General features: G+C 42.6%; 1 pseudogene; it reads right to left on the bottom strand.

Annotated features, from left to right (window-relative positions):
• Nucleotides 1–680: 680 nt before the first annotated feature.
• On the bottom strand, nucleotides 681–5,365 carry LOC149334463 (BEN domain-containing protein 5-like; annotated as a pseudogene).
• Between the last annotated feature and the right edge of the window lie 8,448 nt (nucleotides 5,366–13,813).

Genomic DNA, 13,813 nt, shown 5'->3' with positions numbered 1-13,813 from the left:
ATTGGCTGCCCAACTAAACTCAGTGGCGCACCAATTTGATATAAGTGGTTGCCCATTTGGTTTGAACTGGCTATGTATCAAGACCAATTGAGCTCAAATGGTACAGCAATTGGATCGAAATGGTGGCCCAGTTGGTTTGAACTGGCTACCTAACCAGACCAATTGAGCTCAAATGGTACACCAATTGGATCGAAATGGTGGCCGAGTTGGTTTGGACTGGTCACCCAATGAGACCAATTGAGCTCAAATGGTACACCAATTGGATCGAAATGGCGGCCCAGTTGGTTTGAACTGGCTACCTAACCAGACCAATTGAGCTGAAATGGCACACCATTTGGATTTAAATGGTTGCCCAGTTGGTTTGAAGTGGTCACCCAACGAGACCAAATGGCGCACCACTTGAGTGCAAATCGCTTCCCAAATGGTTTGAACTGGCCGCCTAGTTGAATGTAAATGTCAACACTTCGTTTTAACTAGACCAAAATGGTTAGGCAACTTGACTAACCCGGTCATGCAAATGAATGCACAAGCAAGCAATAAAATGTTTGACCAAAATAGCTGGCTGAATGGCTTGAATTAAAAATAAATTTGCAAGGAGATATTGAACCACTTTTTCTTAACAGGACAATTTGTTTATTTGTACATGATTTTAAGACAACACCCAAGAGGAAAGTAGGCAGTCACACAGCCCTAGAGTCCTGGACTTCTGCAGCAGACAGGATGGTCTCCTTTGAAGCCCTGAAAACGTATTCAAGTGTTAAAATAAAATGTGCATGCTCAAGGCTCTCGCACCAAGGTAATGACTTCTACAGCAACCTTTTGCGATGAAGATAACAGTACCACTCCTGTTTCTTGTCTGAGTCAGAATAAAAGCATGAATCTGTTAAATATATGTCGTCGTAACATGCTAACAGCAGCAGCTTACCGCTTTGCTCCTTTCTCAATGTCCGCCAGTTTCTCCACGATGTAATGGTTGACATTCTTTGTGGCTAACTTCAACAGCCCTGGTGGTATTTTCTGGCTTTCCAGCCGAGCTTTGTAGCATTCTGAAATGAGAAAGTTGCCCAGAAAATAAATAAGTTGGGTGTAGCAACCAAAAAGCCATAGCAGCTAGAAGTAGCAACAATGTGGGCAGAGCCTCTACTATAATCTTCAACTTTTGGATAAATATACAAACCTAACAACACTTACAGATATTTATGCAGCTTGGGCGTTATCTGCTGTGACCCCTTCTTTCACAGCTGAGAACTGCCATGCAGACACTGCACACTAAATTTTCCAGGTATAGTAACATGAGTCATTAAAACAACTTAAGCTGAATGCGTCTTTAGAGCATCACAAAAATTTGCTGCAATATCCTGATAGAGTGCCTTAGTAGGTGGTGATGCTCAATCGATGGTATAGAATATGCGCTCTTGAATTTGAGGATGGTTTAGAGTGATGGTAAACATTGTTTGCCAATGTAAACAAAAAAGAACACCAAACACAAGCATGGGACTTAAATTTTTACTACAGTTGGACACAACTCAAGAATGAAGCAGCTTTCCCCCATCAAACACCCACTTCCAGCTAATAGTGTTGGCTGGTCCTAATGAAGCTATGTGTGACAATGCAGGGAGATGCCTATCTTCTTTCATTTGCTACTCCTTGCATTGTTACGCTAGCAGATTCCTGAGAATTGGCCGGCACCATTGGCTGGAAGGGGGTCCTTTGACGGGCAAAAGCAGCTTTTTTCTTGGCTTGTATCCAACTATAGGTCATGTTTTCCGACAAAAAATTGCTTTAATGTATTTCTAGTGCTGGGTGCCTCAAGGCTGATGCACACATGAAAAGAGTGCAAATCTACACTTGGCTTTTTTTTTTGTTCAGAAGACAATTCTCATAAACTTCTCCCCCCAAAAAATGAATAGCAAGAGAGCCCAATCAGCTATAGTTTTTCCCTATTCACCATTCCATACTATATTCAGTTATATGGTCTACCATCTAACAGCCACTTACCACGCACAACATCCACTTTCCAGGGCGAGAGAGGCTCCTTGGCTGGTTTTCCAGGAAAGCGCGGACATTTTTTGCCTGCACACAAAATAATAATACCATTATTAACGCAATATCATTAAAGGCCCTAAAAGAAAACCTCGCTGGGCAAGTTGGCAACTGTTCATCTTTGGTTACAGGTGCGAAAAGAAGACAACACAAAGCAGGCGCTTCGTCCTGTCTTTCTACCTTGTGTTGTGTCTTTTGTCGCACCTGTAACCAAAGATTAAAGGCCCTGTTACCCAGAAAACCCAGCGTCGGCGCTGTGAGCGAAAAGCCCCACCGGTGACAGAGCCTGCCATCGCAGGGCAGTGGCGTATCCCTTAACCACTGCACCACCACGCAAGGAGTGATGTGAGGACTCCCAGGGACTTACGAATGTAAAGTTGAGAACAACCAATTCCGCATGTATGGGCATTAACTCATTCACACTATCGCATCATATCCCTAAGGCGGAGCTTAAGTGTCCTCTCCAATTTTTAAGTCTACAATTGTTATGCTATTGCTATGGGTATGATTCAGAAATAAAATATAAATCATGTTTGCCTACCCTGCAGTGATCTGTTTAGGAGCTCCTCTCTAGTCCATATGGCCACGACTAATTCTTTAACAAAGATCGAATCTTTTTTTTTGACCTCTGATGTGCTCCCAAACTTCGCTCTTGATGCGAAGGCCTTGTCCAATGTCCACCTACAAAAACAAAATTATCTCTTAAGCAACATTCATATGGGAAACATATCAGTAACTTTTGCTGAGGCACAGTGGCGTGTGCTTAATTCAAACATCTTGGAACTTACCATATCGTCAACTTGATGCGTGCTGAACAGTTCCCCACAAAGTCCTGCCGACAGTCCTTTACACGGCACAGGCTGCAGTGCCACAGGTTTGCTCGTGGCAGCCGTTGTTTGCATGATGGTTGTTGCGGGCTGAGTGGCAGGAGAGACAAGCCGGCAGCCTGTGTTAGGGTATTAACATAAGCAAAAGCACAGCGGAAAATTCAGCTAATGTAGTTATTCCGCATAAGAAGCACAGGCAAAGGGTGCAGGACACAAAATCTGAGGATTGCCTTTTTCCTGGATACAGTCAAACACCACTCATGGCTAGACGAAGATGGGCTGAGTCCATGTGTTCAGAAACTCGCTGTGTTGCACTCACGAACATAAAAAGTATATTTCAGAAGCCCTTGCAGGGGAAATAATGCAACAGCTACAAACAATAAGAATACACTGCCACATATTTAATAATAGATCTATGTTTACTGAGATCACCTTTTGCATTGTTTTAATTGTGACATACACTTCTTGGTGCCATATTAGAGGAGGAGACCAAATTTTTGCAAGTTTTTTATTTGAGTATGGTGCGTACGACATTAGTACACATAGATAAGTATGTAGTATTCCCCTGTGACTGCTCAATAATTTCTAGTTCAAATTTTCATCTCGTGCTGTCTTGGTTCACCACCTGACTGTTGGCTGTGACATCAAAGTTTAGTGTGGGTCACGTGACAGAGGAAAAAACAGCAATATAATCAGTGCTTCATTGTCCTGCCAATGCTTTAATCAGCGTGCCTCAGGAGCTGCAATGTGAACAAATGAAGAAATGATTATAGAGCGGTTTTTTCATGCTGCACATGACCTGCAATCAAGTTTGACTTCACAGCCATTGTTCAGCTGACAAATCCAAAGAATTACGAGAAAAAAATTATATATTAATTAGTAGTAGGTGCATATTTTATGGTAATCTGTGTATACCATAAAATACGTCAATGTGTACGTCATGTTGTGAAAAACAAATAAAATGAATGAATGAATGAATGAATACTTATGCCTTACACTTAAGATTAAAAGGTCTGTACTTGAAAGTTGTATTATCTTGCTCATTTTTACAGTACCACATGATCACATACACATATAATCTGAAGCAGCTAACATCACAATTTTAGCTACTGCAGATGAGATTAATGCTAAATGCTTTCATCGACTTACCTTCACTGCTGCTCAATCTGGACAAAATGGCTTCCTGCAAGCCCATATTCAGCTTACGGAGCTCCGTGATTTCGGCATCTTGCTTCTCAATCTTTGTTTTCAGATTTTTTATCGACTCGTCTTTCTCCTTCAATTCTTCTTGTAAGCTTGCGATGCGGGCTTCAGCAGGGTCCTGCTCAAGCCTCCTCTTTTTGCTAGGCTGATGACGTTCACGATCTTGCTGGTGCAGCTTCTTTTTTTTCGCTTCAAGAATCTGTAAAAGATTTTCCGAGAACACTTCCTTTTTTTTGGTCTTTGGTTTCTGCCAAGCAGGGAGTAAATATTTTAAACAATCGCTTAACTCCTCCAGCAAAAATGCGCATCTCGGGCTGTTACATAATCCATGGGAGCAAGCACTTACCTCGTGTGGCACATCCTCATCACTTTCACTGGTGTCGAGGATTCTATTCACACGGACCCTTCTGCAGGCAACCTCTTTGGCCACTTCTTCCTCTGACTTTGAAAAATAGTTCAGGCAAGAACAAAAATGGTATGACAGAGAAAACTTGCGCTGCTGTTTATGTAGCAGGATATAATCATAACAACATAAATCAGCAGAGCATGATTTCCTCGCTATTAATCACTGCACCAGTATGCTCAGCTGAGCCATGATGGCATGGGAAACAAAGCAAAATAAGACTTTTTTTATGCAGCTTTGTTTGAGATAATCAAGGAAAAACATTCGAATGAAGTAGCAGCATGTGCGCGGTACTATCACCTGTAGTGCAAAATGCTAACAACTGTAATCGTGTCATGATACCAAAAATCAGCGAACTTATATTCACTGACACGTGATGCAAAGATGTAAGCCCTTACAGCACGCAACAGGCTTTTTTTTAAATCCTGTTCGTGGTAATAGCTGCGCGATAATTTTAGTTTTTGAGCTCAATAAAGTAATGTTGTATAGAGGCTGTGCAACAGCAATGACAGCAATGTATACAAACAGATACAAAGGACTATGGGCTCAGTCCTCATTCATGGCAGTCGGTCGTGAACAATGCCTAAACTCTGTTGGTATGTTCAGCTTTTCTTCTCACTAAAGGAATAATAATAAAAAAAAAATAACCGGCGAGAAAACACCTGCAATAAGCCGGAAAAAATGAAGTTAGTGCAAACTTACCGCCCAAGATTAAAATCCTCGCGCGGTAGTAGTCAGAGCTCCCGTCTGCCGCAGTCCATTTAACAGAATAGTAGGCACGTGATGAAAAGTCTTTCCGGTGCAGAGGACAGAAATCTTCAATGTCGCAAATGTCGACAATTGCAAATTTTCTGTCGTCCTCGTACCGTACATACGCGTGCGATACCATGATGTGCACGGTTGCCACAGGGGAAGAGTTGCCTTGAGTCGTGGTGCCAAGCACGTGGTCGCTCGAAATACCACCAACACCACGCTCAACGCCGAGAAGCAGCCAAAATGAACCGTCGACTGCAGTGGTGACAACGACAACAAAAGCACGGCGACATGACGTGAGATGGGCAGGCATGCGGGCAGGTATCATGACGGATGCATGTTTACACCGCAGTTTCCCACTTCATAACGAATAAAAACAGCATTTAACTTTTGCGCAAAATTTGTATCACATTTTTAAAACTGAAAACAAGGTTTTATAAACGTTTATATATACTTTCGCTTGAGCAACATTAGAACTTTAAGAATTATTTGATACGAAACGCACAGTCAACATAGGCTGAATTAGCATAATTTCCATCTCTGATTCTTCCGACCATCCATGCTTCCGAGCATGCTTTCGATGCGAGTGTAATGATTGCGACGCTGACGTAGTGTAAATTGTTTTTTGAGAAAGAAAATAGCGCCACATCTATCTCACATCTTGGTGGACATTCTTCTGTGCTGATTTTGGTACATACTACGTACGGCTCGCGGTTCGGGTTGCGATCGCCTTTGAGATCAGTGATGTCTTCTCCGCGCAAACTAAAAAAAGAGAGGACCAATTTGCCTTTGGTTAAAGGAACTGAGTGCTGGCCAGTCTCATGCATTGCCAACAGTGTGGTCAAATTATTTTTAGGCGTTGAGTGGATCAATATGTTGGGTGGTGCAATTCTCCTGTTAAGAAATTTTGTTCCATTTCCATGCCATCACACGCATTAATTTAGGAACTCTTTTGTCATGTTTTACTTCTTATTGTTCACTTTTGTGTATTGCTTCTGCCATTTTTGGTGCCAGAGTTGTAATTATATGTACCTATTTTATTTTTTTTATCAGCATTGTGTGGAATGTAAAAAAATGCAGTGAAATTCCCGCGATTTTGTGACAACCTTTCTTAGAAAGGTAGTTGGCTTTTACTGCTGCCTAAACAAACTAGTGTGACAGATATACAAGTAAGAAGCACAATAAAATGGATATCAGGCGAGCTCTCTTTGTTGAAACTCCTATTTCACAAATGCAGCACTTGGGGACCTTCATGCAGCCCACTGCTCAATCTGTATTCTATGTTATGGTTTTTTCCTCTCAAAATACCAGATTTTGAAGTTTATTTGAAGCGATATACACACTAACTTTAACAGCTTGCACCCTTGAGCAGTGCATGCATTGTGCATAAGCTCGTTTTGAAGTTTTCCATGGGTCATGCGAATTTTCAGACTCATTAAAAGCATCAGTTCGAAATGGAATTTAAACTGTACCATGTCGTCAATAAGAAACTATCATTCAAGTCAGATTCAGTTGGCATGTAGAAAGTAGACAAACCATTTGGATATTGATTGCACTTACAATTGGGAAGACCCATTGGTTTCACCGTTCCCAATTGGAAAGACCATTGGTTCCTCTACTCTCAATTGGGAGTGGAGAAACCAATTGGTCTTCCCAATTGGGAGTGGATAAACCAACTGAGCTTCTCAATTGGGAATGAAGAAACCAATTAGGCTGGCCAAAACCAATTGGGCAGACCATTTAGGATGGGGAGAACCAATTGAAACTGACTGGTGCTTCCAATTGGACCCATTGGTTATTTTTGACTGGGACCATTAACGTTTTTCCTCTCGTGAAAAGTGTTCCCTATTGGTTACTAATGCAGTCTAAGCTGCTCTATGCGAGCTATGGAAACACTAGAAAATAAAGATTTTGCTACGTATCACAAGCAAGGACCATTTCTTTGAATACTGCTATACAAGTACCCTATATTTTTTCGATTTTCAAAATTCTTTTTGAGAAATGTTCGACATGATGGCCCAGTCGTCAGCGTTCCTGGCTGCTTACCAAAAGGTCGTGGGCTCGAATCTCCACTAAAAGTAAAGACAACGTTTCTGTGCTAAAATACAATTAGTTTAGAATATTATGTCGTTTTAGACATACGAAACAAAAAGCCGCCGCCGCCACCGAGAAGACACTGGGTTTTGCACTGAACGGAAGCCTTAATCCTGTCGCAATGCTATCTAGTAAATTTGTATGGCGGTCGAGTAAACGTAGAGCACAAAGTCGAACTTAACCTCTTACTGCATGCTGATGCGGCACAGCGGAGGCATCTTGGTCGAGCAACTCGAAGGGCTTAAAATGGAGAAGGGTGATCTTTTCCCCAAATTTCTTTTATGGTTAACACGTAGCTTGCGGTTAGTGCAAACGAATAAAATAGTGCTGTTAACCTTACCAGGTATTTGAAGGTTTCTTCAGAATAACAACATAATTTCCACGCTCTAGTGCTGCAAGACCTCTTTTCCTTCACGGAATAACTGTTCTCTTCTTTTGTCTACCTAATCAGTTGGTGCTACCACCTCGTCAAATTTAGGCGAAGAAAACGTATTTTAGAAAGAAAGGAGCGTGATCTGATATAATTGTAGGATCCGCTACTGCCTCCAGTGTGAAGCAAACAATGCATAGTGGCCCAAAACAGTAAATGGACAAGCCCTGCACGCCTAACGGAAACAGGAGACGTTTAAAGCGCATGAGCAGTACTCACCCAGGGTGAAAAATCAGCTCGCACGAGTTTGAAGGCAGCTGCGTGAAAACAGCAGCGCATTTTAATTACTGCCTCAGAAGCACACGCCGCCGAGATGTCCTCTGCTGAAGAATCCAGAAAGGCAACAAGATAAGAAGCAGTATTCCGACTCATATGCATATCGAAGCGGTTGGCTTCTTATCTGAAGAGTGGTGCGCAGCGAAACAGCTCTAAAGTAAAAGGGACGCGAGTGTCCACAGCTGTACTTGCAACAGACAGGAGCAAAGCAAGAAGAAAAGGCAGCCAAAGACATGAACCCCTTGACGAAGAGGCAGCGCTGTCAGTGCACTCAGGGAGGCTACTGCGTGCAGGGCGGCCTGGTGTCCAAGTTGAAGCCACAACGTAGATACGAGTGCAACCCCTGCCGATCCACGTGGCGAAAGCCGAACGTGCAGCAGTAGACGCCGGCGTCGGAGACCGGAAGGACTTCAATCGGACATCAAGTGGCGTCGGCAGGTGTCAGCACAACAGAAAGTTGGGCCAGTTGGTTTATATGCATACTAGATACACGTGGACTAAGACGAAAAAAACAAGGAAGAACGCCAACTCCCAGCTGAACTTTTATTAAAAAAGCATGCATATATACATAGGAAAAGCAAAACAAGAACAGAGCAAGGCTATCATAATGAACATCACGCGTCACCCCCCACTGTCGCGCAGTTTTCTTTTTAATTATATGCGCATAATTTTTAGTGTAAAAGTTTAGTTCTAAGTGAGCGTTCGTTCTTGTTTTTTTTTTCCTCAGCTTAGTCCTTGTGTTACTGCGCAATGTTTTACAGTCAGCAGGAGCATTCAAGGCCGCAAGCGAATGGAGGTGTCGTCGCAAGAACGCGTTATAACCTTTCCCCGAGAATATGTTCTTTTGGTTATCTTTATCAACTCGTGGCAGCCGGGCCATTGATATTTATTTGTTTTATTTCTGGAAACTCTGAACAAAGCTCTGGTCGAAGCAGCAGTGGCGAGGAACAAAATTTCCGGCTAGCAACAGGCAAAACGCGTGAAAAATCAAACACCAGAAAATCCAGCAGCGACAACACCTTCGAAAAGGCTAAAGTCACACGAAAGTGCATTGCGGCTTATATTAAAAATTACCAGAATCAATAATGTTCGTGCGAAAATTACAATTGGCTACTAATGTAAAAAAAAAATGCACTCGAAAGTGTAAGTTCCGGCTAACACTGGAGTTAAGCAATCTTGCTATTTATCTCGCATTATTCAGGACCTATACGGCTTCACGAAAATCTGGTACAGTTACGTTCAGGCACACAAAGGGGCACTTATTTGTAGTTTTAGGCGGTAATTGCTTCCGTTCATTTTGGTCATTCGGATATGATTTTATAGCACTCAATTAGCCGAGAAATGTTTCCTCTTGTTCCCACAGGGGACCAAACTGATGATGCGTATACTGTAGTTTGGTGGAGATCAAACTTTCGCACACGTTTACGAATGTGTTGCGGAGACATGAAAAGCGAGTTTCTAATGAAGCCCAGTGTTCTTGGCGTGTCTGTGGCGAGCTTACTGGCGTGCTAATGCAATCTTAGTTTCTTGCTGAAAGACACCTAAGAACTTATATGATTTACCCTGTGGTATATGTTTGCTCACTTCAAGAATGTGGATAGGTAGTTCTCCGGTAAACGTTAGCGCAACATAAAACATTCATGTGAAAGGAAGACAGGACGACGCGCCACTGACAACTGAACCTTTCATTGAAAGGCCCACAGAATATATAGGGTCGCCGGCACACTACCTGTCAGCTGTAGTAGACGTCAGAAGTTGGTAAAAGATCATAAAGCTGTAAAAGAAAAAAAAACTTTTAACGCGAGACGAGTTAAAAGTGATAAGCGCAATCGATGTTTTTTTTTTTTTAAGAGGAAAGATGTCACCATCATCATCAGCCAGGCTTCGCCCACTGAAAACGCCTCGCTGATGTCTCTCCAATTAACCCTGCCCTTTTCCAGCTGCTGCCGCCGTATCTCCGCAAACTTCTTAATCTCATCCACCCACCTAACTTTCTGCCGACCCCTGCTACGCTTGCCTTCTCTTGGAATCCACTCCGTTACCCTTAAGGACCAGCGGTTATCTTGCCTTCGCATTATATGCCCTGCCCAAGCCCACTTTCTCTTGATTTTGACTAAGATGTGACCTGGTGTAAACGGGCAAAACAACCTGTTCGAGCCAGAAAGGACGAAAATAAAAATGCCCAAAAAATTAAAACAAAAAAATACATCACACAACATTCAACTCTCCGATTTGCTTTCATTCAATGAAGAAAACCGACCACAGGAGTAAAGAACCAGCACCCGTACCCGTGTAAGTGCTTACTCGTGTAAGTCTTTCTAAAAAGCCTTCTTCAGCCCTATACAGAAAGACCAATTCATTACTGACTTAATTCAGGCCATTTTTCCTAATCAAAAGGGCTTATTAGAGCTCACGGGCAAGACGTTCATGTCCTATACCTACAACCACGGTCTCCTCAAGAATGGGCCTGCGCGAGCCCCCATGAAGCGTGAAATTAAAAGCGTCATGTTAGACCCTGTTCTAGTCCCCATTGACCGTTCATGCTCCCTTAATCTTTCATTTAAACAGCGCCCCGTTTACGCAATGTGTGTCATACAACATGTGAGGGGTATATGATAAACTACCCCTTGTTTCCAATTCATGTACCTAGGTGTGTGTTCAGTCCCGCATGTTTGGTCTCTTTTCATCGTATTTATACGAGGCACAACGTGCCCAGCTTATAAGGAGCCGGAAAAGCTACCGGAACCTTGTACTTCTAGGCTACTTTTTCATGTTATGGGCTATTCGGTTCGGGTAGGGAACTTCATGGCTAATTCTTTGATCGTCTAGTCTCGGCTATTTACTTTTCTTGCCTTTTTTATTTCAAACAAGGAACTCCGCTTCACCCTAGCTACAGCCTCGTAGCCATGATATGGCTACAGGGCTTGACCACGGTCGCCTGCAGACCGGATGTGGCAATGGCTTGCTTCACTGCCTTTCAGTGCGCTGATGCATAACATAACTCTTTTGTTCGCGAAGAGTGGTACATCCAGCAAATATTTTCACTGGAATAGAGAGTTCAAAGTTTAAAAACGGCTATTTATTACATTCTGGCTGCTCATGCTCAAATACCGGACCACTTCAGTGCTCACTAAAAACTCTTAGATTCTGATTCAACGTGCTTAGACAGGACCGTGTGTCGGACTTCTTTAGAAGAATAAAAAAAATCATCTATACAACGGAACACCTGCAAGACACTATCTGTAAACAATTTCACGTTCACACTACACTCTATGACAGCAAGAAAAATGTTGCTCAAAACGGCCGCAACGCAAAAGCCAATACAAATTCCTCTCTTCTTTCTGTATGCATAATGCACTTCCAAATTGTACAACTGTGAAATTAAGGTAAAATTTTAAGAAGGACAAAAAATTCTGGAGCGAAACACCGGCGGCATTTTGAAGGGCGTGACCCTGTTTTCCTGAATACATGCCAGAACTGCTACGAACAATTCTTTATGAGCAATCAAATAAAAAAGGTATTTAGCATCAACAGAGAAAAAATACCCAACCGGTTTATTGGCTAGAAGAAATTCAGTTATATCTATAGAGATTTTGCTTCCAATATATCCCTCACCACAAGTTTGTTGAGGCGCTTCAGAAGGTACTGTCTCACAAGGCGTTGCCAAGATCCTCTTTCGCTTGCAATGCAGTGACAAATGTAGAATGCCATGCTTGCTTTAGATTCGCCCACTAACAAAACCGCTTTTGTTCTGCGCATCTGGTTTCCTACTTCTCGTGATGACTGCGCAATAAATATTATTAACTGTGGTAAAAAAATTGTCCACAAACTAAGAAAAAATTGTCTCTAAAGTTCGGCTTTCTGCCGCTAAGCAACCAGCGGAGTAAATAAATTTGTGTTTGGTTTTCTTGTGTATCAGTTTTCTTCTTTGGTCTTTTCCCTTACTCTATTTTTCACCCTTTTGTTCCTCCTGCTTTAATGTAAAGAAGCGCTGTCGACGTGAACACCACCACTTCTCAGAAACTAACGCGTTCTACTCGTAAGCCACCTTTCCCATGTGTGCCCCGGCTTTTGCGTTTCAAATGGATCACTTTCGCGGCACCTTGCTTGATATCCTCGCCTTCATCCGACGTGTGTACTGGTGGGTCCCACGTAGTGCTGTCCTTTGAAGCATGGCAAGTGAGTGACGCTGTACGCTGAAGCGTTATTAGCAATTGCTGCCAGTGTTAAGGATTTAGCATACGAGGCAAGTTATTCTAGAGGACAAGCCATAAGTTGAACTTCTTAAAAGCACTCACCTTCACTACTAGAAGCTTGTAGCCGTCGTCTTCTTTTTTTTTCGGAGGGCAGCGCTGCAGTGGGTCGAAAAATAGAAAGTAGGCACACACAGGACGCTGAAATTTGCTGCTGAACGGAAACGTCCACACACAATAGTCAATGATGTCATGTGATATCGGGGTTTCCCTAAACGTTTTAGAGCTGTGCTTTGGGCTTGCAGGTCTTGTTCCATGGCTATAGAGAGCAGGGCGAAAATACTAGGACTAGGTTGATAAAACTAGGTTGATAATATGAGGTTGAGAATTGAAACAATTGAAAACGACTTAGGTAGGTTGAAGAAATGCGAAGAAAGACTTGATGAAAGTGAAAGACTATACAGAAGTACGAACAAACACATTCACGGTATAGCAGCAAAAATAGATGACTTGGAAAACCGAAGTCGACGCAACAACTTATTGATTTATGGCGTGACCGAGAAACCGGAGGAAGACGCTAAATCACTTGAGGAACACGTTAAGCAAGAAATCTTCAGAGACAAGCTGGGCATGGAAGTGAAATCGGCCGAAAGAATTCACAGGATAGGTAATCCTAAAGGCAAAACACCACGTCCAGTCATAGTTCGGTTCTTCAATTCCGCAGAGAAAACAGATATTATGTCAAGCTGTTTCAAACTAAAGGGCTCTAACATTTCCATATCTGAAGATTTTTCAAAAAGGGTACGACACTTACGCACTAAGCTATGGCGCTCATCGGAGCGAGAGAGGGCGGCTGGGGCAAAGGTGTCGCTTTCCTTTGATAAGCTAAAGGTCAATGGCAAGGTTTTCATTTGGGATGAAACACAACAAACCAGGGTCGAAATAACAAGAAGGGCCGATGTTGCAAGGCACACCCAGCTTAACTCAACTCCAGGAGCAGCAAGCTCGAACAGTAATAATATCTGACCGGCCAAAACCAAAACACTAAGAATCCTGTCATTCAATGCTAGAAGTATAGTAAACAAGTTAGGTCACCTCGAGCAGCTAATTCTGGGACACCATCCTCACATCATAATTATAACAGAAACATGGTTACAAGCAGGGGTACACGATTCGGAAGTTGTCCCATCCACATATAAATTGCTACGTAAAGATAGGGGTTCGCGAGGGGGTGGTGTAGCTATAGCTAATAAAAACAACATAAAATACTCAGTCCTGAAGGGTACTGATGACCACGAAAGTGTGTGGTGCAAAATAACATATTCCGGTAAATGTATATTACTGGGAGGCGTGTATCGACCCCCAAACGCCCCGCCAGATTATCTTGAAAAAATGAACGATTATCTGTCCCAGCACACTAACTCAAGATCTAAGTTGATTTTATCGGGGGACTTTAACTTGCCAGGGAAAAATTGGGCGGACTTTTCACACTACGGAAAAGATGCCCAAAGCGCGGAAACGCTTTTATTTACAGCATTTAGTTTTTCCTTAGATCAGCTGGTTACCGATAACACCCGAGTTCTGTCGTCTT

This window comes from Amblyomma mixtum, chromosome 8 (assembly GCF_055824585.1).
Source record: "Amblyomma mixtum isolate Tamu chromosome 8, ASM5582458v1, whole genome shotgun sequence".
In the NCBI taxonomy this organism is placed as follows: Eukaryota; Metazoa; Arthropoda; class Arachnida; order Ixodida; family Ixodidae; genus Amblyomma; species Amblyomma mixtum.
This window is presented reverse-complemented; position numbering and strand designations above follow the sequence as displayed.